The sequence below is a fragment of the Eretmochelys imbricata genome, chromosome 7 (genome assembly GCF_965152235.1).
Source record: "Eretmochelys imbricata isolate rEreImb1 chromosome 7, rEreImb1.hap1, whole genome shotgun sequence".
Classification (NCBI taxonomy): domain Eukaryota; kingdom Metazoa; phylum Chordata; order Testudines; family Cheloniidae; genus Eretmochelys; species Eretmochelys imbricata.
This window is the reverse complement of record NC_135578.1, coordinates 37,541,288-37,568,755: the sequence shown is the minus strand read 5'-3', so window position 1 is coordinate 37,568,755 and position 27,468 is coordinate 37,541,288. Positions and strand designations below refer to the sequence as shown.

The 27,468-nt window shown below is 40.6% G+C and overlaps 1 protein-coding gene across 9 annotated transcripts in view; it reads right to left on the bottom strand.

Annotated features, from left to right (window-relative positions):
- The window catches only part of RAF1 (Raf-1 proto-oncogene, serine/threonine kinase), a 94,398-nt gene extending 67,033 nt beyond the window's left edge, over positions 1-27,365 (bottom strand). For 3 of the 9 annotated variants that reach the window (XM_077821213.1, XM_077821210.1, XM_077821220.1), the window contains exons 1-2: positions 27,243-27,351; positions 26,489-26,553 (exon numbers count right to left, since the gene is read on the bottom strand). The gene's annotated coding sequence lies outside the window, so the exon portion shown is untranslated. Of the gene's footprint in view, positions 1-46; positions 108-26,488; positions 26,554-27,242 lie in introns of those variants that run through there. The other 6 variants (XM_077821212.1, XM_077821219.1, XM_077821216.1 and 3 more) reach the window with 6 other exon arrangements.
- Between the last annotated feature and the right edge of the window lie 103 nt (positions 27,366-27,468).

The window sequence follows — 27,468 nt, the reverse complement described above, 5'->3', positions numbered from 1 at the left end:
CAAAATCAGGCACAGATAAGTCAGGAAATGCCATTTTCACAGTTACCTTTGCCAAGTTATATCTGCCCCACTGCATGTCTATCCTGTGCACTGAATGAGGCAGGGTCCTGTGGAAAAAATAGAATGTGAGCATGCAACTAAAGACTATCATAATGCATATGCACAAGGAGAAAGAATTAAGTTTCCACTGACAAACAAATCTGGCATTTCCCAGCTTTGAAGTGCTTTGACTTTGCAATCTAAATACCATTCTTTTAATGTAATCGACTGAACTTGCAAGGCCTTGCACTCAACTTAATGACATTTCTCTGTTTGGATGTAACAACTTCTGAACGCCACATCTATTCAATTCCAAAAGTTCAGGGACTGTTCTAGGTGTCAATGGGCAGAACCTACTGATTTTGGTAGAAATGGGAAAAACCAAAAAGGGAAAATGAAGGACTCATGGAATTCCCTGGCAATACACCTAATCTTAGTTCTACCAATTCTCCCAATACAGTTTTAAAATGTTGACACCCTAAAATAGAAAGAAAATAAAGAATGGTGGTTTTGGAGGGAGATGGTGATGCACACAGAACCACCGACATAGGAAGTAGAATGGAGGAGGCACACAGAACCCATGGCATACAGGGGGAGTGGGGGAACCTGGTATGGAGTAGAAAGGAGAAATTTGGGGCATGAGGAATTGCCTGGTGAGGGCAATGCGCTCAGCCTAGAGAAGCAACAAAGCCTGTGACCCTATATTTTATTTGGATGTAATTTCCTAGATTGGTTGGGGGAAGGGGAGTAAGAAAGAAAAAAGGTACAAATAAATACTATTATGTACAACTAGAAAAACCTCTAGACAAAGATAGCCACCACTTGAGCTAAAGGATTAATTATATTAGCTGGCACAAGCAGAAGGCTCTCTCATAGTGAAGACCGCGGGGGACAAGCTTTGTCCACCTCTTTTCCCCCCTCACACCAGGAGGTGGGATTTTGGGTTCAGGAGGGAAGAATGAGGAGAAATAGGCTATGTCCTGTGATTGGGGGATGGGACAAGCTTACTCTCTTCTCTCCCCACACCTCCTGAAATCTTTTTTCAGCTGCTCCAGCAGCTCACAAGTATTCCTTTGTGCAGCATGTGTGGCAGTGGTGGTACCAATCTAGGAATTAAAATGTTCCTTTTTTATTATTTTTAAGCATGCTACCAAAATTTTTGAGGAATACAAAAGATGAGAAAAGGCAATTTTTAAAATTTGTATCTTGCCAAAAGCTGAACAACATTTCATGGGACAAAAAAAAGCACTTCCCGAGCCCAAGGGCCTTCCTCCTGCCAAATATGGAAAGCCTACTGCATACCAAGGAACAGTGAGAGGCTGTCAAGTAAAGATCATGAGAATCCATGAAGATCACAAGAATCTTGTAATAGAAAGTGTTAGGCAGTGTAAATATGGAGATTGCAACCAGCTTCCCCTATGAGTCTTCAATTACACGTTCACATACTTTTTTCCTCAGAACCTTTGCCTTTGGACCCTCAGAACACTGGACAATAAAGCAAGGTTATGGAGTGCATTTGTTTAGGGGTCCAAAGCACCCCTCTCACACACTGCACTAATTGGCTAGTGAAAAGAAAAGGAGTACTTGTGGCACCTTAGAGACTAACCAATTTATTTGAGCATGAGCTTTCGTGAGCTACAGCTCAAAGTGAGCTGTAGCTCACGAAAGCTCATGCTCAAATAAATTGGTTAGTCTCTAAGGTGCCACAAGTACTCCTTTTCTTTTTGCGAATACAGACTAACACGGCTGTTACTCTGAAACCTGTAATTGGTTAGTGTGTCATGCATAAGCCTGGTGTCCACTGTAAAAGTTTTAAGGCATGTAGCAAATGAAGCAGGATTCTGCTGGAAAAGAATAAATAGCTTTGTGACTAAGGCACTGGATTAGGAACCTAGCAATATGGATTCTATTCCTGCCTCCGTTGCAGACTTCTCGTGTGATCTTGGGCAACTCATTTAGACCCCGATTCAGCAAAGCACTTAGCACATACTTAACTTTAAGGACAGTTATATTTCCACTGAATTTGAAGAGATTACTCATATGCTTGAAGTTAAGCACAATTCTTTAACAGTTTTACTGAATTCTGGAACCTTAAACTGTGCCTCAGTGCCACATCTGTAAAATGGTAGTAATACAGTCCTTCCTGGCCCTATGGGGATGTTCTGGGAGTAAGTTAATCAAGATATCATACTAGTTATGACAACCATAGAAAAGTCTAGAAAACTCTGTGACAGAATCGGAGCCACTGTGTAGTCATTTAAGAATACTGTATGTTGATCTGGGTATTAGGATGTTTACAGTATGAATACACTAGTTTAATCTAATCAGAGGCTGTAAGGAAAAACAAGCAGGAAGCCAGGACAGGAAAAGGCCCCACACACACTGAAGATCAAAAGTTGTGGCAGGTTTAGAAAAGGAACACTTTCTCAAGAGAGAGGAAGTTGTTTGGGGGAACCAGAGGAAGACCACTGGGGATGTCTGAAGAAGTTAAGCCGGTCTAGGTTACTAACAGGGGATGATAAGCCTTTAGGTAAAGCACACATCCATGTACTCCAGGGGTTTCCAACCTTTTTTCATTTGCGGACCCCTAAACATTTTCAAATGGAAGTGCAGACCTCTTTGGAAATTCAGCTTGTGGTCTGCGTCCCCTACCATACAAGTCTTGGGCTACATCTACACTAGCACTTTTGTCGGCAAAACTTTTGTCAGTCAGGGATGTGAAAAAACCCACACCCTTGACGGACATAAGTTCCACCGACAAAAGCGCTAGTGTAGACAGCAATATGTCAGCGGGAGACATGCTCCCACCGACATTGCTACCACTGCTCTTTGGGGGTGATTTAATTATGCCAGTGGGAAAACACTATCCGGTCAGAATAGAGCGGCTACACAGGAGACCTTACAGTGGTGCAGCTGCAGCAGTACAGCTCTGTCACTGTAAAGTCTGTAGTGTAGACACAGCCTTAGACTGAAAACTGAAGGAACAGAATTCAACTATAAATGTTGCACATGCCTGGTACAGCATTTGATGCAACCTGAGAAAGGGCATTAAACCGTGAGCTTTAATAGTAACAACAAGACTTCCAGGTTTTGACCAGTAGGTGGGGGTATTCACATACTTTTGAATGATCAGAAAAATGTAATGCTTTTTGGGGATTTGACACTTGATTTTCATAAAAAGAAAAGGAGGACTTGTGGCACCTTAGAGATTAACAAATTTATTTGAGCATAAGCTTTCATGAGCTACAGCTCACTTCATCGGATGCATTCTGAAACCTTGATTTTCATAGTCACCCTTCACTGACCCATTAGACATAGTATGTGGTCCATGGACCACAGGATGAAAACCACTGGTGTAAACTGTTTTAAAATCCTTTTTTCCTCTTAGGCTCTGTACCTACTAAAATAAAAAATACTTTGGTTTTAAGAAGGCTGTTTTACACTGCGTACCAGTGGTTACAGGCTCCTCAAGGGAAGAACTGCAGGTGTCCAAACACAGTTGGAATGGCTGGGTAAGCACAGGTTTCAGAGTAGCAGCCATGTTAGTCTGTATTCGCAAAAAGAAAAGGAGTACTTGTGGCACCTTAGAGACTAACCAATTTATTTGAGCATAAGCTACATCAATGCATCCGATGAAGTGAGCTGTAGTCTCTAAGGTGCAACAAGTACTCCTTTTCTTTTTGCAAATACAGATTAACAGGGCTGCTACTCTGAAACCTGCACTTAAGGTGAGCTATTAGCAGCAGGAGAGCGGGGCAAGGGACCTTTTGTAGTGATAATCAAGGTGGGCCATTTCCAGCAGTTGACAAGAACATCTGAGGAACGGCAGGGGGGTGAAGGGGAGGGGACAGGAATAAACATGGGGAAATAGTTTTACTCTGTGTAATGACACATCCACTCCCAGTCTCTATTCAAGCCTAAATTAATTGTATCCAGTTTGCAAATTAATTCCAATTCAGCAGTCTCTCATTGGAGTCTGTTTTTGAAGTTTTTTTGTTAAAGAATAGCAACTTTTAGGTCTGTAATAGAGTGACCAAAGAGATTGAAGTGTTTTCCAACTGGTTTTTGAATGTTATAATTCTTGACATCTGATTTGTGTTCATTTATTCTTTTACGTAGAGACTGTCCAGTTTGACCAATGTACATGGCAGAGGGGCATTGCTGGCACATGATGGCATATATCACATTGGTAGATGTGCAGGTGAACAAGCCTCTGATAGTGTGGCGGATGTGATTAGGCCCTATGATGGTGTCCTCCGAATAGATATGTGGACACAGTTGGCAACGGGTTTTGTTGCAAGGATAGGTTCCTGGGTTAGTGGTTCTGTTGTGTGGTGTGTGGTTGCTGGTGAGTATTTGTTTCAGGTTGGGGGGCTGTCTGTAAGCAAGGACTGGCCTGTCTCCCAAGATCTGAGAGAGTGATGGGTCGTCCTTCAGGATAGGTTATAGATCCTTGATGCGTTGGAGAGGTTTAAGTTGGGGGCTGAAGGTGATAGCTAGTGGCGTTCTGTTATTTTCTTTGTTGGGCCTGTCCTGTAGTAGGTGACTTCTGGGTACTCTTCTGGCTCCATCAGTCTGTTTGTTCACTTCAGCAGGTGTGTATTGTAGTTGTAAGAATGCTTGATAGAGATCTTGTAGGTGTTTGTCTCTGTCTGAGGGGTTGGAGCATATGCGGTTGTATTGTAGAGCTTGGCTGTAGACAATGGATTGTATGGTGTGGTCTGGATGAAAGCTGGAGGCATGTAGGTAAGTATAGCGGTCAGTAGGTTTCCGGTATAGGGTGGGTGGTGTTTATGTGACCATCGCTTATTAGCACCGTAGTGTCCAGGAAATAGATCTCTTGTGTGGACTGGTCCAGGCTGAGGTTGATGGTGGAATGGAAATTGTTGAAATCATGGTGGAATTCCTCAAGGGCTTCTTTTCCATGGGTCCAGATGATGATGATGTCATCAATGTAGCGCAAGTAGAGTAGGGATATTAGGGGATGAGAGCTGAGGAAGCGTTGTACTAAGTCAGCCATAAAAATGTTGGCATACTGTGGGGCCATGCGGGTACCCACAGAAGTGCCGCTGATTTGAAGGTATACTTTGTCCCCAAATGTGAAATAGTTATGGGTGAGGACAAAGTCACAAAGTTCAGCCACCAGGTTTGCCGTGACATTATCGGGGATACTGTTCCTGATGGCTTGTAGTCCATCTTTGTGTGGAATGTTGGTGTAGAGGGCTTCTACATCCATAGTGGCCAGGGCACTGTTTTCAGGAAGATCACCGATGGATTGTAGTTTCCTCAGGAAGTCAGTGGTGTCTCGAAGGTAGCTGGAAGTGTTGGTAGCGTAGGGCCTGAGGAGGGAGTCTACATAGCCAGACAATCCTGCTGTCAGGGTGTCAATGCCTGAGATGATGGGGCGTCCAGGATTTCCAGGTTTATGGATCTTGGGTAGCAGACAGAATACCCCAGGTCGGGGTTCCAGGGGTGTGTCTGTGCAGATTTGTTCTTGTGCTTTTTCAGGGAGTTTCTTGAGCAGATGGTGTAGTTTCTTTTGGTAACCCACAGTGAGATCAGAGGGTAATGGCTTGTAGAAAGTGGTGTTGGAGAGCTGCCTAGCAGCCTCTTGTTCATATTGCGACCTATTCATGACGACGATAGCCCCTCCTTTGTCAGCCTTTTTGATTATGATGTCAGAGTTGTTTCTGAGGCTGTGGATGGCATTGTGTTCTGCACGGCTGAGGTTATGGGGCAAATGATGCTGCTTTTCCACAATTTCAGCCCGTGTCATGAATAGGTCGGAATATGAACAAGAGGCTTCTAGGCAGCTCTCCAACACCACTGTTCCTCAGACATTCTTGTCAACTGCTAGAAATGGTCCACCTTGATTATCACTACAAAAGGACGTCCCCCTCCCCCCCACTCTCCTGCTGGTAATAGCTCACCTTAAGTGATCACTCTCCTTACAGTGTGTATGGTAACACCCATTGTTTCATGTTCTCTATGTATATAAATCTCCCCACTGTATTTTCCACTGAATGCATCCGACGAAGTGAGCTCTAGCTCATGCAAGCTTATGCTCAAATAAATTTATTAGTCTCTAAGGTGCCACAAGTACTCCTTTTCGCTTTGAGTAAGCACAGTTGCTACACAGAGTACCGTAGCTCAGGGCCCAGACAGAGTGGGAGAACTGCAGAATTCCATGCTGTGATAGGAAAGGCATGAGGCTTTAGACCTGAGGGGGTGTCCTCAAAGACTGGAAAGGAGTCACAGGTACTGCTAGCCTGGTAACCATCAGAAAAGCATTTTCCTTATTTAGTGAAGGAGCTGGATGGTGTGCAATAAATGAAATATGGGCCAAATGATGAGAATAGGCAGTTGTCACTCCTCAAGGACTTTTCAAACTGCACATTGAACAAGGCTAGGGTTCTGACAAAAAATAGTAGTTTATCATAACAGACACAAGGTAACAGTTATAACTGCACTGGCAACTTTAGTTTTATTATTTCATGACTTGAGTGTTTTGCTTTGCAACCTTAATGTTCTTTTAAAGTAGTAGTTTCATATGGATATTATATTGTGTTCTAACTTGAAAAACAAAGAATGCTTTTAATCAGCTTAAACAGCTGAGGAGCCTATTGTCCCCTTTGGGTACACACATACCTGACTTCCATCATCACTAACAGGAATTACAGAAGCATCAAAAGAACTTTCTGTGACCACATATTTATTTCTCAACCATAATAATATTTATTGTTCTTGCTCTCAGCATTGTCATTGTGGAACAGAAACTACCATGGTCTCAGGTACTGATAAAGGTGACCTACAAAAAATTTACGCCCACTTTTTTTCCTGGCACTTTTTTTTTTTTTTACCTTACAAAAACCAGGAAAGTAAAAGTCTTCTCTTTCTATGGTTGGATTTGTAATATTAAAAAAGCACAAAAATCTGACCAAACCTTCATACATTGCAAATGCAGCAAAACTGGAGAACAAAACCCTCTCCTCCATTATTCTTTGTAAGTTACCTTCAAAATAACATTGACCCCTGGAGCAGTTCTCCGATACCTTTGAATGAAGAGAGTTTCAGTGGCAGATTGAAACGAGTAATCTGAAAACTACTTTCTGATTCCAAAATGCTTCATACTGCACACAGAGGAAATCCCCCACAAGTCAGACAAGAGAAAAGAGGAGCTTTCTAATTATTGGACCACTAAAAAAATACACCACATGACGCTGTCATATGTAACAAGTATAATAGGTCACTTTGAATATAGTATCACTGAGACTAATGAATGTTTAACTATTTCACAGTATCTGGAATAGTTATTTCTCTTACCATACCAAAATTAAAAAAATCTGCACTATATCATTTGCATTCCATGGTGCCATAATGTGCACCTCTGTCTTGTTTTGTTAGTATAATCATTCTGTTTTAGTCACAATTTCTAGGCTTAGAGCAATGTGTACATTCCTGAGGTTCTACTGTAGAATATTTTTTCACGTCAGCTAGTATGTAAGTATTTCAAAAATATGCTCTTAATGTACAAATAGAAATTATTGTTGACAGTGTGCATACTACTGGAAGTGAACAACAACAGTATCAGAACTGTTATCTTTGGGATCTCAAAAACCATGATTCCAGGCTATATTTTGGTATGGTCTATGGGCAATTACAGAAGTTTTTGCTAACATGACAAACAAACCTCAGTCAAGGGAGAACTGTATCTCATATTTTATTACTTGGTTTATACCATTCCTTCTTCCCTCCCATCGGCAGCCTAGCCCAGAATTCTCTCTTTCAAGCAGAGTTGATATTGGGACTCATGTTTAAAAAAAATTAGGGGCATAAATATGCTCTTGATTTTTGCTTATGCAGTAATCATCAGGATTGCACAGGCAACTCTAATCATGCAAAATCATATTTGCTATCTGCACACTGAAAGCATGAAAGAGGCATGTGTTTTGCATGCCTAATTTATTAGTTTCTAGATCGTCGAGAATTATTTATTGAGCAGCCCTGAGACTCCCACTCCAAAGCCAGATATAGAGAGTGTCATATCCGATCACATTTATTACAGCGGGACAAACTAAGAATGGGGCCCCACTGTGCTAAGTAGTAGATGGTCCCTGCCTTTAAGAGTTTACAATCAAAATTGACAAGACAGGCTGGGGGGGAAGGGACTATAAGTGGAGTTGGTAGCACTGACTGTTAAGGTTGCCCAACACTTCCCATTGTAAAAACCTTGATTTCAGTTGCTTATAACTTTGCCAAACATTAACCAATTTGGGATACCTAGGACCTGATTTTTCAGAATACTCAGCATTTATGTAGTACTTCATATGTTCAAAGCACAATTTCTATTGACTTCTGTTGCTGCTGGAGTGATCAACATTTCTGCAGGTCTGACCGCAGAGTCTCAAGATGGGCACCCAGAAAATGAAGAACACAAAATTGTGAGAAGTCTGGTTTAAGTAACTTGCCTAGCATCACACACAGGAACCCTGTGGCAGAAGCAGAGAACAAATCCAGTTCTCCAGAATAGCATTTATCAGCCTTAATTATGAGACAGTCCTCCTTCAATTCCCACCTCAGTCTTACACACCTTCCAACTTCTCTGATAAACGAGGCAAGGACCCTACAGACAATAACCTTCTTCAGTACGCAACCCAGATTTCCCCAGAGCATAGTGGAAAAAATAGTACTTGGTCATGTAATTAAAGGCTGTATCATAATGCACACACGTAGGGGAGGCTGAATTAAGGCAACCTTAATACTAGCATTTCCTAACTTTTGAGTGCTTTACTTTGCAAACTTAATATTTTAATGTAACTTGTGTGTGTAATATAATACACAACCAAAGTAAACCATGTAATGGCATAAATGTTATGTCAGTTCCTAAAATTTGGGGGTGAGCGAAGGAAGGGGAGGTTTAGTTAGGAGGGGATGGAGTGGCAAGAAATGGGAAGGTAGGAAAGGGGAGCAAGATGAGGGTAAGGACAGATATGGAGTAAAGCCCAGTTGAAGAGACTGCGAGGGAGAGTTGGGCAAACAGCTGAACAGCACAGGGCACAAAGTCCAGCCAAAACTGTAGAAAGTTCTCTGGATGTCTGATGGCCTTTCCTTTGGCTGCTTCTGCAGCTGCTCCCCTGTAGAATTCTGGGTCTAAGTGTATGCTGGGATTCATGTGGCCATCATTTTATTCCATTCCCCCCTTCTTTCCCCCTCCCCAGAATCCCTGCTTTGGCTGCTTTTGCAGCTGCACCTTCTGGCTGGAATCTCTAGCTGATTCCTCTCTGCAGCCTCTGCATGCTGACAGAAACTCCGTCTTTTAGCCCCACCTCTACAGCACACTCCCCTGCTTTGCACACTTTTTTCTTCGTGGAACAGGGTGCAGCTGTGAGGATGTTACCATATTACTGCTAAGAAACAACAAATCTGATCAAACAAAAACATTATGTGGTGCAGTATGCTCAGTTCAGATAAGAAATAATTTACAATACAGTCAGGGCGGAGGGTTGTTTTTATTTTTAACTGATAAACCAGAATTCTCCACATAATGTTTAAAACTGAACACAGCCTCATCCCCAATATTTCTGAATCCTGGGAAAAACAGTACCAAGTTTAAGATTACAGTTATAACAGAATGAACATAAATCTAGCATAGAACATACTTTATGCAACTTTCAATGAACTGAGTTAGTAAGCGATTAAATACTAACGAGAAAAGCTTTGAAACAAGACTCAGAAGAAAGTTTTAAACTCCATGCCCTACTGTACCCATGTTAACTAATTTGCAAAGTTCATGCGGTTGTAAAATCAATTGGTGTTGAAGTCCAAGATGCAATACCAAAATTCAGGTGTCCTTAAGGCTCTGCCTAACCCCTCTTGCCATACATTATTTTAAACTGCAATTTTGTAAGCATTTAGCAGGAAACCAATAAGTGGAAATAGCAGGAAACAGGTGTCCAATAATTTTTTCTAGCCCCTCCCAAAATATATATAAAAGCAGACATTAAAAATCTGTTAAAGTGCAACCTCTCTCAGTATTGCTTCCATATTTTCCAGAATATACACTTACATTTACAATTTTAGGACTGTAAAACTGTTATGGTCTTTTCTGATCTTCACTCAACACAATTATTTTAAGGTCCTGAATTGTGCCACACCCAAGGCTGAACACCTGCCCCCTCAATTGCGCTGCTGGTAGAAGACAGAGCAGCTGATGGAAAAAAATAATAAAATCCTGAATGAAGTGGCATAACTATAAAAAGAAAGATTCCTTGAAGTCACAGTAGCAGCATAATGGGCTGAAGAAGTGATTAAGGCAGGGGCTGGCAAACAATGGCCCGCCAGTTGTTTTAATCCAGCCCTCGAGCTCGTGCTGGGAGCGGGGTCTGGAGATTGCCCCCCTCCGGTGCTCCAGCACAGCTCCCAGAAGCAGCAGCATGGCCCCCTCCGGCGCTCCAGCCAGGAAGCAGGGTCAGGGGCCGTGCCACACAGCTCCTACACATAGGGGCAGCCAGGGGCCTCCGCTCTGCACCCTGCCCCCACCCCAAGCGCTGCCCCTGCAGCTCCCATTGGCCGTGCAGGGCAGCGTGCAGAGCTGCTGGAACACGCCTCGCATAGGAGCCGGAGAAGGGACATGCCACAGCTTCCAGGAGCCGCTTGAGGTAAGCGCAGCCCGGAGCCTGCACCCCAACCCCCTGATCCCCTTCCTGTCCTTTGAACCCTTCGATCCCAGCCCAGAGCACCCTCCTGCATCCAAAACCCCTCATCCCAAGCCCCACCCCAGAGCCCGCACCTCCAGCCAGAGCCCTCACTCCCCTCCCCCTGGCACTCCTCTCCCCTACCCCAGCCTGGAGCCCCCTCCTGCACCCTGAACTCATTTCTGGCCCCACCCCAGAGCCCACACCGCCAACCAGAGCCCTCACCCCTCCTGCACCCCAACCCCAATTTTGTGAGCATTCATGGCCCGCCATACAATTTCTATTCTCAGATGTGGCCCTCAGGCCAGTAAATTTGCCCACCCCTGGATTAAGGGCTGGTCTACCCTAGAGAGCTAGGTCGACCTAGCTATATGGTTTGAGAGATGTAGCTAAGGCGACCTAAGCTCCAGCATAGACAGTGCCAGGTTGAAAGACAAATTCTTCTGTCAAACTAGCTACCACCTCTTGGAGAGGTGGATTTACTACAGTCATTCATTTCAGAGTAGCAGCCGTGTTAGTCTGTATCCGCAAAAAGAACAGGAGTACTTGTGGCACCTTAGAGACTAACATTTATTAGAGCATAAGCATTCGTGGGCTACAGCCCACTTCATCGGATGCATAGAATGGAACATATAGTAAGAAGATTATGTGTGTGTGTATATATAATATTATACACACAGACACACACACACAGAAGGTGGAAGTTGCCATACAATCTGTAAGAGGCTAATTAATTAAGATGAGCTATTATCAGCAGGAGAAAAAACTTTTGTCGTGATAATCAAGATGGCCCATATAGACAGTTGACAAGAAGGTGCAAGGATACTTAACATGGGGAAATAGATTCTATGTGTAATGATGATGATGAACTCCTTCCATCACTGTAGTATCTATGCTATAGCATTGCAGCTTCAGCGCTGGAGCTGTGCTACTGTAGCATTTCTAGTGTAGACATACCCTACAATACCGATTCAGAGTAAATACATTTTAAAATCTCAAAGGGATTGAGCTATAATCCAGTCCTGCATTTCTAGGATTTGTTCATATTTTTGAACCAGAACAAATCATTAACAATTATCAATTGAATTATAATAATATAAGCAAAAAGAAAGCAGGCTGCTGGGTAAAGGTCAAAATTAACACTTACACACTGAAGACTGCGCACTTAGCTTTAGGTAACTATTATCACTGTCTAATGAAAACAAATGCCTTTCTGAAGATGGATATTGTTTGTATATTTGTTTACATCAGTTCTGATTGTTTTGTACAAATAGAGAACATCCCAAAAAATTTTAAAAAGTGAATTTCTGAAATATGCTGTATTTAGATTCATGCAGTTCAGTTGAACAAAACTCAAGCACTATAATTATATTTAAAACATTTTCTATAACCATGCCTTTAGTCTCATCTGCCAACCTTCATAGTTTAAAAATAAATTCAAAAAGTACGTTTTATATCTTGCATAATAAGAAAACAAACACCCAAGCAGGTAAGTGTTCAAAGCTTTTCTGTACAAAAAAACCCTCTATACCACCCTCAATTTTTAACTATTACACTGAAGAAACAAAAAAACGTATCAAAAAAGACCACAGAGTTAAACTAAACAACCAAAGATGCTGATGGATAATTTGGTGATCTTTATGCCTGAGACAGGAACTGTTTTTTGTTTGTTTTTTTTTAAATCCTCATTCCTCCTAGAAAAATCTTATATTTAAACAGATTTTGTTTCAAAAGTGTTCATCTTCTATGCTTTCCCCTTGTGTACTAACATGTTTGATTAAAAACCATGTGTGACTTTATCAGTTGGCTAACCAGGTGGAAGTGACAAGTTGTGGGGAAAAAGTTATATTTAAATCTTTGTACAACAGTAAAAAGAAAGAGAAGGGAAAAGACATTTTACAAATCTCATAAACTTCATATTAACTATACATCATGAGAGCTTCCAGACTTCTTGATCACCAGACTAAACACTCATTGGCAAGGAAGTGCGAAATTGTTAGCTGTTCAGACTAAACATTTACCTTTTACAAGCCAGAAAAAAAAAACAGACAGGATATTCTAGATGCAAAGTAATTTCAAGGTAACAAAAATAATTTCCCTTGAATTATCCAGTTTAAAGCTATGACATGGTACATTGTGGGCACTCAAATCAGCTGTACCAGACTCAGGACATGGGAGATTAACTCATTGTGGGAGTCTATACAGATGGTAAGAGGTTTTGTGAGTCCTTCATCACAAACAAAATCAGCACCGAGAGGATGGTGAGCCTGGCACACAGAAAATTCCCCATTACAGCTCCTCTAGCAGCAATACAGCCAGCAAAGGAGAGGGGTTTCTGCTGAGGGAGGGAAGTGGAATTACTCTCTTCCCACCCTTTGCATACAGGTAGATAATGTATGTATGTAAGACACGGGAGATAATTTTCCTGCTCTGCTCACAGTGGTAAGGCCCCAGCTAGAGTACAGTGTCCACTTCTGGATGCCACAGTTTAGGAAAGATATGGACACATTGGATATTGTCCAGAAGGGAGGAAAAAAAATAAAAGGTTTTTTAAAAAAAAAACACATGGTCTATAAGGAAAGGTTAAACAAATTGACATATTTAGTATTGAAAAAAAGAAGACCTCGTTCCAGGCCCATGACCTCATAGAGAAGAGCAGCAAGCAGGATTTTTGCATTTTTATACTTTTATTGATGGGAAGAGACATTTTTGATGTTCATTACTTCTTTAACTTTTTTATTTCTAGGATGATTGGTGGTTTTCCTCTTTCCTTCTTTGTTCTTCATTCTCTTTTAACGTGTTTACATTATGCATAAAAAAGTTACATTCCATAACAGACTTTTCAATGGAGAATAATTTAGACACAATATACACAAACTCCATTTAACAAAGAGCAAGAAGAAGGAGCATAAGATGGCACTGACACACTAAGTGAATTGCAAAGGAAAGACTGGGCTTATTACTCTCTTGCTTCTTTATGATGTATGAAGATGGTGAGAGGGGTTCCCTCCAAATTATTTCAAGAGGTTTTTTTCCCCCTCCTTCTTGGTTTTCTTTTTCTTTTCTTTTCTTTTTTTTTTTTTAAATGTTACAAATTCAGGTCCTATCTCACCTGGAAAACTAAGATGACTGGAACTAGAGAAGTGTCAGCATCACAAAATGAGTGAAAATTAAGCTACAAAGGTCATAGTGGTCACACTATTCAAAACTTTGGTTTTCATTTTTGCTAAATCTATGTAACTGCAATAACTATCTTTTCACCACTGCCCATCCAAGTAAGATGCAAAAGTTAAAAATACACCTGTTCCAAACCATCCACAAGGGCAAACCCCAGGGATGGCCAGAATTTATTTCCTCATATTTCTATGAGTTTGTCTACACTTATAAGTTTTGCTGCCTTAACTATCCGGCATTGTTAAAGTGGCAAAAACACCTCTATTCTGGATCTGCTTACATCAGTATAAAAGGGCTTATACGAATATAACTTATAGCTTCTTTTGGTTCCCAAATCTGAATATCAATATAAAGCACTTTATATAAAGTATAACTATCTATACTAGGGCTTGTCGCTGAATAACTTTGTCGGGGGGCGGGGGGGGGGGAACCACCACTACCCCCTACCAACATATAGCTGTGCTGGTAAAACTAAGTGTAGGCAAGACCTAGGGTAAAAGCAAATAATTTTCTTTTTAAAGGGATCTTTCAGGCCAGCTTAATTAAAAAAAAAAAAAAAAAAAAAGCAGAAGATGCTGCAAATCCACTTTTTAACAATTCCTCCGCAGGTCTCCTTTACCACCACCAAAGGAGGTTGATTTTTGGTTTTCTTTTTTTAAAACTAAGTTTGGTGAGCTTCAGGAAGCAATGCAAGACTTCCATTTATCCAGGCCTTAATTAGCTGAGAGGAGCCCACTTCAGTACAATATATTGCTTTAACTTCATCAGAAAAAAACATTATTGCTTTTAAAGCAACTAGCTGTTAAGGGATATAGATGTTTCTAAAACTTAAAATAAAGCTCAAATGAGTAAATATTTCATAAAAATTGACCTTATTTCTATAACCCTTTCACACTAAAAAAAGCCAGAAAGCTATTTGTTCAAAGTTGATGTCTGTGCTCTTGAAACTACAACTCAGTCAAATGGGACTGTTTGTTTACAGAGCATGCCAACAATACAAGGATAAAAGACGTGGTGCTATATTGTATTATCTTACAAAAAATGGGGACCAAATAAAAATAGTTAGGTTACAATACTGCCTAAGAAAAGCCTTTCTACTATGACAGGTTTCAGAGTAGCAGCCGTGTTAGTCTGTATTCGAGAAAGACCTTTTCCTTTCTACTATGATACTTACAAATCACTAGACACTATAGTATATTATTTTTACATACCAACACAAAATAGGATGCAATGAACCAACTAACTCACAATTAACTATTTTCCTGAGTCATCAAAGTAGAAAGAACAAGAGAGTTTTCACATTCTTCTACATTAATTGCTTTTAAAATACATCTGGGCATGGGTCAAGATAGGTTTGGCTCAGGTTGTAGAAACCGAACACACGATAATACTCTAGCGTTTTATTAGCTCCAAACTGTTTGGACAGCTCTGTAACCACTTTTATTATTCCTATTTTACAGTTTACCATACCAGAAGGGTGAACAAAGCAGCCTACATAAAATGGTAAACAAATACTTGATTAAATTAGAAGCTCCAGATCCTACATGGGAAAAAGCTGTTTGCTATTCTGTCAGTCATTTGTTAATATACCCTCACAAGTGTCCAGAAAGTATGTTCTAGATGGTGTTCTCAAAGAATTCCACCTCTGTTTGGTATGGTAAGCCGCGATGCCCCACACCATCCTTTGCACACATTTTCCTGAATTATAAAGATTTATTTTATAGGGATGCTTCTTCAATTGCTCCAAATTCCATGAACCTAATGACAAACTCTACTTCAAAAGAGGTCTTCCTCATAATAGACTTCTTGGTGCAAAGGAAGAGCAATGTCCACTTACCATAAATCCTGGTTGCAGCAGCATTTTGTAAGTCTGGAAATCCAAATCACAAATTAATGAGGCTTACCATTATTTGTGACAGACCTACATTTGTGCAGAAAGATAGATGCTATCAAGAGAAAGAGAACATGTAAATAAGGGACAAAACTAACCTTCTGCACTATCAGGTGCACAAAGCAAAATATTGTACAAGATTGATTAAAAACTATGGTTACATTGCACTTCACCCAAACTGTGTATGTCTTACAAAACACAAATCTGCACAACTATAGCTACCATACCAAACGTCAGGTATTTCTGAAAAGCCCCGAGCCACATTTTATTCAATAGCCAAAGAGTGCATGCATAGCAAATGACACTGAAGAGATGGCCCTTCCTACAGGAAAGTGAGCCAGAACTCATGCGGAATGGAAAAGGAATCTATACTTTTAATCTTTACTAAAAGTGACTGGAGTCCTAGGGAATGAAACCCTGAGGTACAACACCTGGTGAATATAAACAAAAAGCAGAGGTATTCAAAAACATAAATATGACAGCTGTATAATACACCACACTGAAACGATTACTTGCATATTACAAGTATTACCTTAATATAGGAGTTAATTTTATTTCCTCCTACACTATCATGGCAAGTTTTCAGGACCTTCTAAGCCTTAGGTAAGGAGTGATCAGTCATTTTTAAGCAACATTTCAGTGGAAAGACACTGAATTTATAAGGCTAGATTGGTCTCCACATATCACACAATTAATTGTAATGCTGTCCCCAATTCAGCAGGATGCTAAAGCCCTTAATTAATTTCACTTTTACTCAAAGTATCATGCTTAAATCTCACTGAAGTCAAGTCACGCACTTGCTAAGTGCTTTGCTGATCAGCAATAGGATTACTCCTGTGTAAAGTTCCTACAATTAAGCACCTTGCTGAATTGAGGCTGTTGTTGCCAAGCACTGGTTCAAGAAAATGCAGTACCAAACTAGAACTCTGAGGGCCATAAAAGTAGTTATATTTAAACAAACCTGCACATGACGAGAAAAAATTTCTAGGAAACCCAGACAAGTCTTAATAACTAAGACATGAGGCTCAGATTGGGCAAAGGAAGAACTGTAAACCAAGCATCAATCAGAAAAGCTGTTAGTTCTCATTAGTGCTGCTGGAAAGCTAAAAGGAGTAAAAATACTTTTGGGAACCAGAATCCCCATTTTGGACTAAACACACACTTCCTAAAATAATCCAACACTGACTGAGGGCTAGTCCACATTGGCAACGCTAAAGCACTGCCTTGGCAGTGCTTTAACATGGCTTGTGTGGTAGCGGCAGAGCGCTGGGAGAGCTCTCCAAGTGCTCTAAAAAAATCACCTCCACAAGGGGCGTGGCTCCCAGCACTGGTGCATTGTCTATACTGGAGCTTTACAGAGCTGAAACTTGCTGCGCTCAGGGGGTGCTTTTTCACACCCCTTAGCGAGAAAGTTGCAGAGCTGTGCATTGCCAGTGTAGACAAGCCCTGAGTCAGAGGGTAAAAATCCCATGGAAGGCCAGGAAGTAGAACAGAAACAGAATTTCAAAGATAGGACTTTGTAATCCCAGGATGTTTCTAGCCAGAAATGAGCTCTCTTCTATCACCTGAAGAGCTGAAAGCTGCAGGCCACTAGTCTGAAGCAGCAAACTCCGGACAACACAGAATTTAAAAAAAATTATTATTTTTCAAGTCACAAGAGTCTGCTTATTTTGAAAGCAGGTTAAAACTGAACTGACCTACCTGGCACTTTTGACATGCACATTTTTCCAATTTCATACTGCACACACTTTGCTACAAAGACAAGCATTTCAGGAGGAAGTGAGCTGTAGCTCACGAAAGCTTATGCTCAAATAAATTTGTTAGTCTCCAAGGTGCCACAAGTACTCCTTTTCTTTTTAAATGAAAACAAATGTAGACCAAAAAAGCCAGCCTGTTCTTGCTTTTCAATGGGAACCAACAGATGCATACACACACAAGCCATTTGTTTAATCAGATCAACAGCTTTGTAAATTATAGCAATGTTCCACATTAATTTGAGAAAAATTAACATGTTTTGTTCTTAACAATTTTGTCTGTACCAACTAAATAGAAATAAAGACCATTTTAATAAAAACCACTTGTAATGTTCTTGTTTAAAAATCAACTCAGTACGTTCATTATAAAAGCAAAATAGAGTACTGTTTCTGTCTGTAAGTTCACTTTGCATTTTAAAAAATTCATTTAAGCTTATTTGATTTTTTTTACCTGATATTGTAACTTTTAAAATTCTGCTTACCATAAATATACATTTCTAAAGTCCAAAAATAGCATGCCCAACAGTTTGCAATCAGGAAAGTTTTAAATCACAATACCTGCCAACACTGTTAGAAAGAAGCACATCTATTCAAAATAAAGGCATATTATATTTAATATTTAATAAGTTTAAAAAAACCACAACAGTGCAGTGTTGTAGTTAAGATTACATAATCATGTAAGTTAGAAAAGTCAAAGTTCGGGTTACATGGCAATAACTTGTATATGTGTGGTATTTTCTATTAGCCTATTACTTTTGCAACACTACAGTGATAACAGAAGTAGTGTTTTCATTATATGCTCCAATTTTCACTATTATCAGTCTTCTAGTTGAAGTGTTTCATCTCTGGCAGGACTTGAAAAATCTACTTACAGTGTGGAACGTTTTCCCTGGTGAAAGAAGAATCTTAGGCTATAGATTTTGCAGAATATAAATAAAACTTTTTTTAATTGACTTAAATTTCAGGTTAACAGTTTCAGACACTATGCCCATTCCTGTGCCACGAGGCCAATTTGTTGTTGTTTTACAATCATATTGGCTCTTTTTAAAAATGTTTCTCCCTAGCTGCTGCGGGAGTAAAAAACAAACAAGGGAAATACTCAACAAGGGAATCTCAATACTTAACAAGGGAATTTCTCAAAGTGACTATTGACAAGCTTCTGTTAAATGCAAAGTACACAAAACAAAAGAAATGGAGAAAACTATTTCTTTCAGCTGTAGTGGTCATTTTATTTGTGACAATATAAACTATGTTCTGACATATGTGATTTTAGGTTGGCAGCATCTGGTTAACACTCTCTCACAACACTCTCTTCAGCGCATACCGTAAATTGGTAAAATAAAGTAATTCCAGTCACTGTCCTGTAGTTTAAAATCATACGGGCAGATCTTACTGGAATAGGTAAAAATAGCACTAGTGAACATGCCAAAGGGGAATCTTTCCACTATATGGCCACTGCTTAGATTGCAACATAAGCTGGCTCTCTTTTCATAACTTAACTGCCTATGCATGTGCTACACATTAAACACAGTAAACTTAAAGCTTGAGACTAGAAAAGACAGACCGGGAAGTAACTCACCTTCAGTTAAATTTAAATCCACTACATTACTGTGCCTTTACTTTGTTTGCAAATCATTATTGCCTATCTGCGAGTTCTACACTGACATCCCTACAGTTTCATAGAAACGAATTATGAGTCTAGAACCTTGTATTTTGTCATTTGAGATAACCAAACCATAAAACAAGAGGGTCAAAATGTTCTGCTTCTGTAGGACAAGCTCACTCTACATACACAGGAGTCCCTTGTATTCCTCCCTTCCCTCCTGTTCTATTTCAGGAACTCCCTGCAATCCCCACTACCTCCCTCTGTTTTATGTCAAGGGCTCTGTGTTCAACCCCATTCTCTATTCCCTCTCCCACCATTATTTTATTTCTTTCTGCCTGGGAAGTAAGTCATTCAGGGTGTTAACATTTTAAACCCTGTTGGGACCATGGGCAGGCCTGAGAAGTGATGGGGTGAGGTATTGTTATGGTGGGAAGCGTTAATAGTTGATCTATAGACAAGAGTAGTTGAAGCTGCTAGGTCCCCCATTTCCTTCTTCTGGTTTTCCGATTTTCATCAAAATCGGCAATGTTCTGCCCTGATTCTTAAACCATTCCCTGAAATTTTAGAATTCACTGGATGTGGCAATGTTCAAAATATATCATATGACAAACAAATGCCATCAAGTTGAGTGTAGGGCCTCAGGCACTATTAAAGCTTCTTTTCATCTTTCTTGGATAAACAATGCAAAAACATTTAACTCATTTAAGACTGATGACAAACACTGGTTTTTAAAATATTTATTATTTGTATTCCAATAGCACGCACAATGAACTAAGCCGGTCCAATCATACAGAAAGATATTCTCTGCCCTAAAGAGGTTACACTTCAAGCTTTTCTGGGGGAAGGAAGGGGTGAAAGGGGGAGAAGAGGTTTTGGCATGTTTGTCATCCTCTGTTTAACTTTGCAGTCTTCTTTTAAAACAAGTCTGTAATGTAACAAAAGATATTCTAACCACTAAAATCACAATTAAGAGACAGTAATTTAACTATATAAAATATGATGGAACTTAGAAAGAAAACAGCCATCTTACAAGGTTAAAAGTAGTTTAGAACTTAGAAAACTCAGATTCCATCAGAATGCATTGAAAGGTCAATTTCAAAGTTGTCTTACAGTAAGTATTTTACAACTTTGAAGTTAATTTTATGGTTTTAGAATTGTGGCTAGAAACTGGGTTTCGACCTAACATCAGGTCCACATCCTGTTACAAATGAGGTCAACTTTCAATAAAAGAGTGACCCACAGGTTTAAAAAAAAATCAAATTCTTATTAATACATCAAAAACATTTTTCAATTAAAAAGAACAGGAGTACTTGTGGCACCTTAGAGACTAAAATATATTAGAGCATAAGCTTTCAAGGGCTACAGCCCACTTCAGGGGGGGAGGGATAGCTCAGTGGTTTGAGCATTAGCCTGCTAAACCCAGGGTTGTGAGTTCAATCCTTGAGGGGCCATTTAGGGATCTGGGGCAAAAATGGGGGATTGGTCCTGCTTTGAGCAGGGGGTTGGACTAGATGACCTCCTAAGGTCTCTTCCAACCCTGATATTCTATGATTCTATGATTCTTCGGATGTATAGAATGGAACATATAGTAAGAAGATATATATATCTTCATGGAACATATAGTAAGCTTATGGTCTAATATATTTTAGTCTCTAAAGTGCCACAAGTACTCCTGTTCGTTTTGCGGATACAGACTAACACGGCTGCTACTCTGAAACCTGTCATTTTTCAATTAGTGGCCAGTTTATATGCAAGATACTGAAAATACAGTCTTCTTCCACTCCACACCAATCTTTCCTGCATTTGTTACATTACACTGTGAAACTATCCCAACTGTGCTCCTGAACATAATATTTATTCAGCTATAGTGAACTGAAGAGGACTACTCATTCCTCATCTGTTTCTCTGTGCTCCAGCCACAAAGGAAGTGGCACAGAAAAACAGCACAGGCAAGTTTCTCCTTATGCTACCATAGTGCTCTACAAACTAGACAGCGAGGAAAAGGAGAAGAATTTTACAAGTGGAAGAAGGCAAAGTGAACAAAGATTGTGGTACATCATTCATCAGTCCAACAGGTAGTAAGTGACTGCATTATGGAGAAACTCATCCCAGGAGAGGAACAGGACAGAGAATGGAAGGAGGTAAGAAGTGAAGTATATGTTTTTCTCTAGAAATCCTCCCAAGCAGACTGAAAGGACCATTCTAAACACTGAAGAGAAAACCAGGTCCAGTTCTTCAGCAAATGAAGTATCCATAATCCAGGATCTTTGAGATAAGAAGACTAAAATAAGAAAGTGGTGCATTACAGAAATGCCCTAAATTAAGGAGAGAGAGAGAGAGAGAGAGAGAGAGATTGAGATTCAAGAAGAGGAAGGAAAAGATTAGCAGAATAAAGGACATAAGAATTTAGAAAAATAGGCAGATTAGTAATTGGATATGGAACTTTAAACTTACAAATATCTAGTCTGGCCATGGAGATTGAACTATGTTCTGAACCCTAGAGATAGTCCAGATCGGGGCAAGGCATTTTGCAAGTTAGTAGAAGCTTCTGTACATGATACTATTTTCTACATAAATCAAGGACTTTTCCAGACTTCTACTGATGTCAAACAGACCAGCAACTTTCACAAACAATTAGTTGACAGAGAAGATTACAACCAAAAAACAACCAGGGGAGGACAGAGAGAAACCCATTTAAATACAAAAAATATTTGAGGAGATTAGAAAGACTCAAAACTTTTTTATTAAACGTTTTATTAGATAAAATTGCAAATGCCAAACCTCTAATATTAAAATTTATTTTCAAGTACACAATTTCTTCATGTACGTAATAATATCCGATTTTGCTAGGCTAAACAAAATCAGTACAGTTTTCTTTTAACTCCTCAGATCCTTAATTCTCTATTTCATGACACACACTTGCGCTGGCAGGCCAGACTGGTAAACAGATGTATACAGCCAACTAAAAAATCCAGATGTCCACAGTGGGTGGGAAGTTTGTTCTGACGAGCAGGAGGCCCTATATCAATTTCTGCACAATCTAAGCTTTCATTTTTACAAAGTTTCTAATACCTTTAGTTGCAAAGATAACCTTTCAAACACAAACCGAATCAGAACCAGGCAGTTTTGCCTTCTTAAGCTTACAGGCAACAAGTGTGCTTCTACTGTTGCTCATCACTTTGTCAAGCAAGACCACAATGAAGTTAAGACTTGTGTCACTGTTGCTATTCAGAATCCTATGGGCATCAGTAAAATTTAACAATCATGTAGTCTGAGCTACTATTGTTGCTTGGGAAACTCTGGACAGCAGTAGCAGCTGACACAAGAGGTATTCACAGGAGACATGGACCCAAGAATTACAAATTAAAACCTCTTCTTCCTTCCCCTTGCAGCAGTGAGGAGCCCAGGCTGAGGGAACAGTACAACAGCAGTGGATGTCTACCTCCCTTGTAGCAGCCAAGAGGCCATGGGGGGGGTGGAGGGGGGAAATCTTAGCATCTTAGTATCCTCTCATTCTCATGTAGATGGCCTCTCATCACGGCATTGCTCTCCTCCTGGACCCTTTTGGTTCCCTCCTTTCATACCTACCACAAGCTAGTAATTATCTGGCATGCTTTACAAGCAATGAATACGAACAGTCTTTCTACCACCTCAGCAAGCCACTGTCTGATTTACCCATAGGTTTAGACAGAGCAAGGAGCAGTGATCAGGGAATAAAAGCCACAATACCCTTCCTCTGAGGAGCGAGAAAGGGATTTAGCAGTAGGAGTGCAACACAGAATGGAGTTTCCCCACTCTCCCCAAGTCATCCAGGAGGTAGGAAGAGAGAAGAGGGGACCACCTCACTCCATGAAGCAGGGCAATGCCTGTCTCTTTCTTGCTAAGTCTCCAGCTTTGCATCTCCATTGGGCAATTCCCTCAACAATGATTTTCAAAATTCTAGCTTGCTCTCCAAAGACAGTTAAGAAAAGCAAATCTGAGCCCCCATTATATTAAAAGTCTAAAATTCTGAGCCAAGTTTAATTAATATGGTTAACCCTTCACCACACCCAGCTGCAAGTCAGTGAAGCAACCTCCTTCAGTTTGTGATCTAAAAATATACTTATAAGATGTCCCAACTGTTCTTAAGTAATACTATGTACATCAACTGGAATGCAATACAAATTAACACCCTTTTGTGAGTAATTTACAAAAGAAACAGTTTTTGGTCAAACCAACAACAAAGATGCAATGCAACACCCAATTTGGAATCTGAATTGGAACAATCTAACATAACAATAAAAAGAGGAGAAGCTAGGCAGCACTGAAATACATAACTGAAATATGCAGACAGCAGGCCTCACATAGTATAGGCAATGTAACAATTCAATAGAAGGGTAAAATGGAATAAAATTGCAGAACAGAAAGATCAAGCTAAATATCAGAATGGTCTCCAGATACAAACCTAAATCTGATTTCCCCGAGAGTGGAAAGGAAACAAACCAGTATTGCCATATATATTAGTACATTACATGAAAGGCCCACTGCCTAACTGTTTTGTCTAAAGTTAAAACAAATCAGCTTTGACTGGTTAGAATGTATGCTCTGCTCCATTTATTTCAGTAAGCAGGATATCTGTTTTTGGAGCAGGCACTAGAGAAGAATGGCAAAACTTAGACACACCTGCAATGGCAAACAAAGTCAGATGGATATATTTTTGTATTGCTCATGAGAGAATCTAGACAATTTTTGTATTGCAATCCTAGTTTTGAAAAGCTAAATTTTCCTCACCACAAAGAAGGCAAAAACTCCAGAAAACACTTGGAGTCAATCAACATTGACAATATCCCATGAAAACAAATGTCCACTGATATAAAGTCCATTTAACCGTGGTTGTTACATTTCTTAGCTTTGAACTCTACTGAGAGATCATGGCTAAACCCAATCAAAAATTTCTCTCAGAGGGCAGGTGTACACTTAAAAAGCTGCAGCAGCTTTAATGAAGACACTACTAAGCCGATGGGAGCTACTCCAGGAGGTGTAATTAATCCACCTCTGTAAGAGGCAGTAGCTATGTCGACAGGTCTTCATGGATACAGTGCTATTTACGGGGTGGGGGGGTGTCAATATAATCTCATCACTCAGGGGTGTGGATTTTTCATACCCCTGAGTGACGTAGTTATACGTAGTTATACTGATGTAAGTTTGTAGCACAGACCTGGTCTGACAGTATTTCATTTATTGGACTGTAATGTAACCAAAGTAGGGTTTTAATACACAAAAGAGGCATGTTCCATTTAACTATAAAATGTTAGCATCCAGAATTCCAACAAAATCACCTTTGCATGGAACAGACGACGTTTATAATATAAAGGCAATATTCAAGTAACTAAGTAAGTAAACATGCAGCCGATGCTTACCAAAATAAAATAGTTATTTACAAAAAAAATACTGTGCAAGTAGCAAGGTCCAGTAATCCACTGAGAATTAACTGTTCAGAAAATTTTGTCTGTCTAAATTCTGCCTTTCTTTTTAGCAGTGCTAGAGCAAATACATAACTGAAAGCATACCGAGATTATTCATGTATTCAACTATGCAAGGCATACCATACCAACTTCAAATCATCTCAAACCTGCAAAAGCAATTAATTCATACCCATTCCTTAAAAGAATCTAGTTGATTTTATAAAGACCAAAAAGGTAGCATTTTTGCCTCACTGAACTCTGTTATATTTGATCAGTGACATGAATTATCTAGTCAGTCTACTGAGAGAACCTGTCCTATGTATGTATTGAACACATCTCATATTTCTGCTTTAGAAGAGTTTTCTTACAACAAATACATGCCACAAAATATAAGAGCATTTTTTCATCCTATATCCATAAGTACCCCACCATGATCCTGTCATTACAAACAGTATGTATCAAGTGGATATGACTAGTCCGAAAACAGTAGCACATTTCTCAAATCGGGTAAACATGAAAGTACAGTAAATTACTGCTGTTGTGAAATAAAATATCTAGTCTTGGAGATATTGAGTATGTACATAAACTGCATGATGAGTGTGCTTCAAATTTAATAATCCATTACAGGCAATCTTTGCAAATCTATGTTACCAACACAATTTTGCCAGGTTTGTATTACTAAATAAATTACACTCATGAAATAGGTTAAAGTTCTGATCTGTGTCAACACAATTTAGTGACCAAAAGTAATCTAAGAGTTTGTCTACAGAGAGAAATTAACTACTTAAACTAAATCAAATTAAGATCATATTAATTCTGAATGAGAGCACCCACACAGGGTTTTAATACTGTTTAACTAATCTGCTTTAAATTCACAATTTTAGCTAATTTGGATTAATTTTCCTGAATGTCCCTATGTAAACTCGCCACAAGCATACTTCATCTTCACACAACAAACAGACCTATTAATTAGTCAATGTTTGTAGGGCACTATCTAAATATTAGCTATTTACAAGCTTTTCAACACAGATGATCATTTTTAACCCTCTTTTCAAGCATTTTCCATCCACCACAGCTGGCCTCAGTTTCTGTAGAGCCCCAGGCAAGTAAAATGTTCAAGGGCCCACTCAGTTTCCTTCTCTTCTTTACATGCTTAAGACAATCTCCAACTGCCTCTTACAGGCCTGGAACACATCCCCAGCTTGACAATCCAACTTCAATTGGTTCTGAGGCCTCAGAGCCTCTGACGAACTCCTTTCATTTATGGATGCCATTCCAAGGCTATTAGGGTAGAAGGCAACATCAGACATGTAAATTTCAGAATCTGCGCCAGAAGACATGACAACTATACAAGAAGATGCTATTTGGGGAAGACCATTTGTATGCCTACCAGAACCTTAGATAAATGGGCTCTATGTAACCGCATAATCATAAGGTACTGCTCTAGAGAAAGGCCTTGTCTACATGGCAAAGTTGCCCCAGTTTAACAAAAGTCATAATTTTAAACATATTTGGTTAAATTGCTAAAAAAAAAAAAAAATCCCTGCAAAGACACACTCATTGCAGTTCACAAAAGGTGTATTTAATTTGAACTTAAATCAACTGAGAACTGGTTTAAGCTAAACCAAAGCATGTAGCATCAAAACTGAAATACCAACGTCCAAACAGTGATTTGCACTGTGTTTAAAAACTGATTCATTTAACCATATAAGAGATACATACACTTTCTATTCTCAGTGCAATAGAGCAGATCAAGGTGACAGTAAGATTTAGTGGGCTACATCTGTACAGCACTAGATACTTGGCACAATAGTCCCCAATTCTGTGCAGTACTAGTACAGCTCCAAGTAGATCATTTCAGTACAGATAAATACAGAACAGCATACCATACTTTATCAGGGTAGCATTCCAGGTGCTTCTAGGTGCCCATTGCTCACCTGTCCCGCCAGACCTAATGAACAGTGTGGGAGAGATTAAAAAAAAAAAAAACCCATGGAGAAGGAGAAACAAACTAAAACAGGAAGGGCTGTACAAACTCCTCAGCTACATGGCACGCCCCACACTACTCGGCCACTTAGCTAATGACTGTCACAGACCCCTGGCTACAGCCCCGCTTTCCAGCGTCTCTCCCTGCAGGAGGGAACACTCTCTCTGCCCCCAGTCACCTCTGGGGGGCTCCCATTGACACCGCCAGGCAAAAGGGCCACCCTCCCCTGATCCGCAGCGCCTACAGAAGGAGGAGCCCCCCTCCCCGTCCCTGTCCCCTTCCGCGGTGCTGGGTCCAGGCCACTGCGCCTGCAGCGCCCTGCTCAAGGCTCAAGCCAGGCAGGGACCCAGCTACAAACGGCTCCAGCAGGCTGCCCCCGTCCGGTCCCGTCTCTTCACCGCTCCTAGCGCAAGGGCAGCCCAGGGCCCTCCGCCTATGTCGGGGGAAGAGAGGGTCACCTCGCTGACACCCGCTCTCCAACGGGGCGGCGTCTCCTCCCCGGGCGGGTCAGCGTCCCCGGGGTTCAGCAACAGGGCAAGGAACCGCTGACTCCGCTCCAGGGAAAGGAGCTAGGAAGGGGAGCCCGGCCGAGGGAGGGGGAACCCCCGTTACTCCACCCCCCTCAGTGACCTTGGTCCCCGCACTGCCCGTACCTCCCTCACGCAGGCTCCACGGCTCCCCCGGCCTCGCTCCTCACTCGGCGCCGTTCGTTCCGCTCCCCATCTAAAATGGCCGCCTCACCCTCCGCGAGACATTTCTCGCGAGCCCATCGATCGGGCCGGCGCTCGGCTCCTCCTCCTCCCCCGCCGCTAGCCCAGACCGCCGAGCCATCGATGAGACCCACCTTCTGGCCCGCCCCCTGTGCGACCCAAGTCGCCA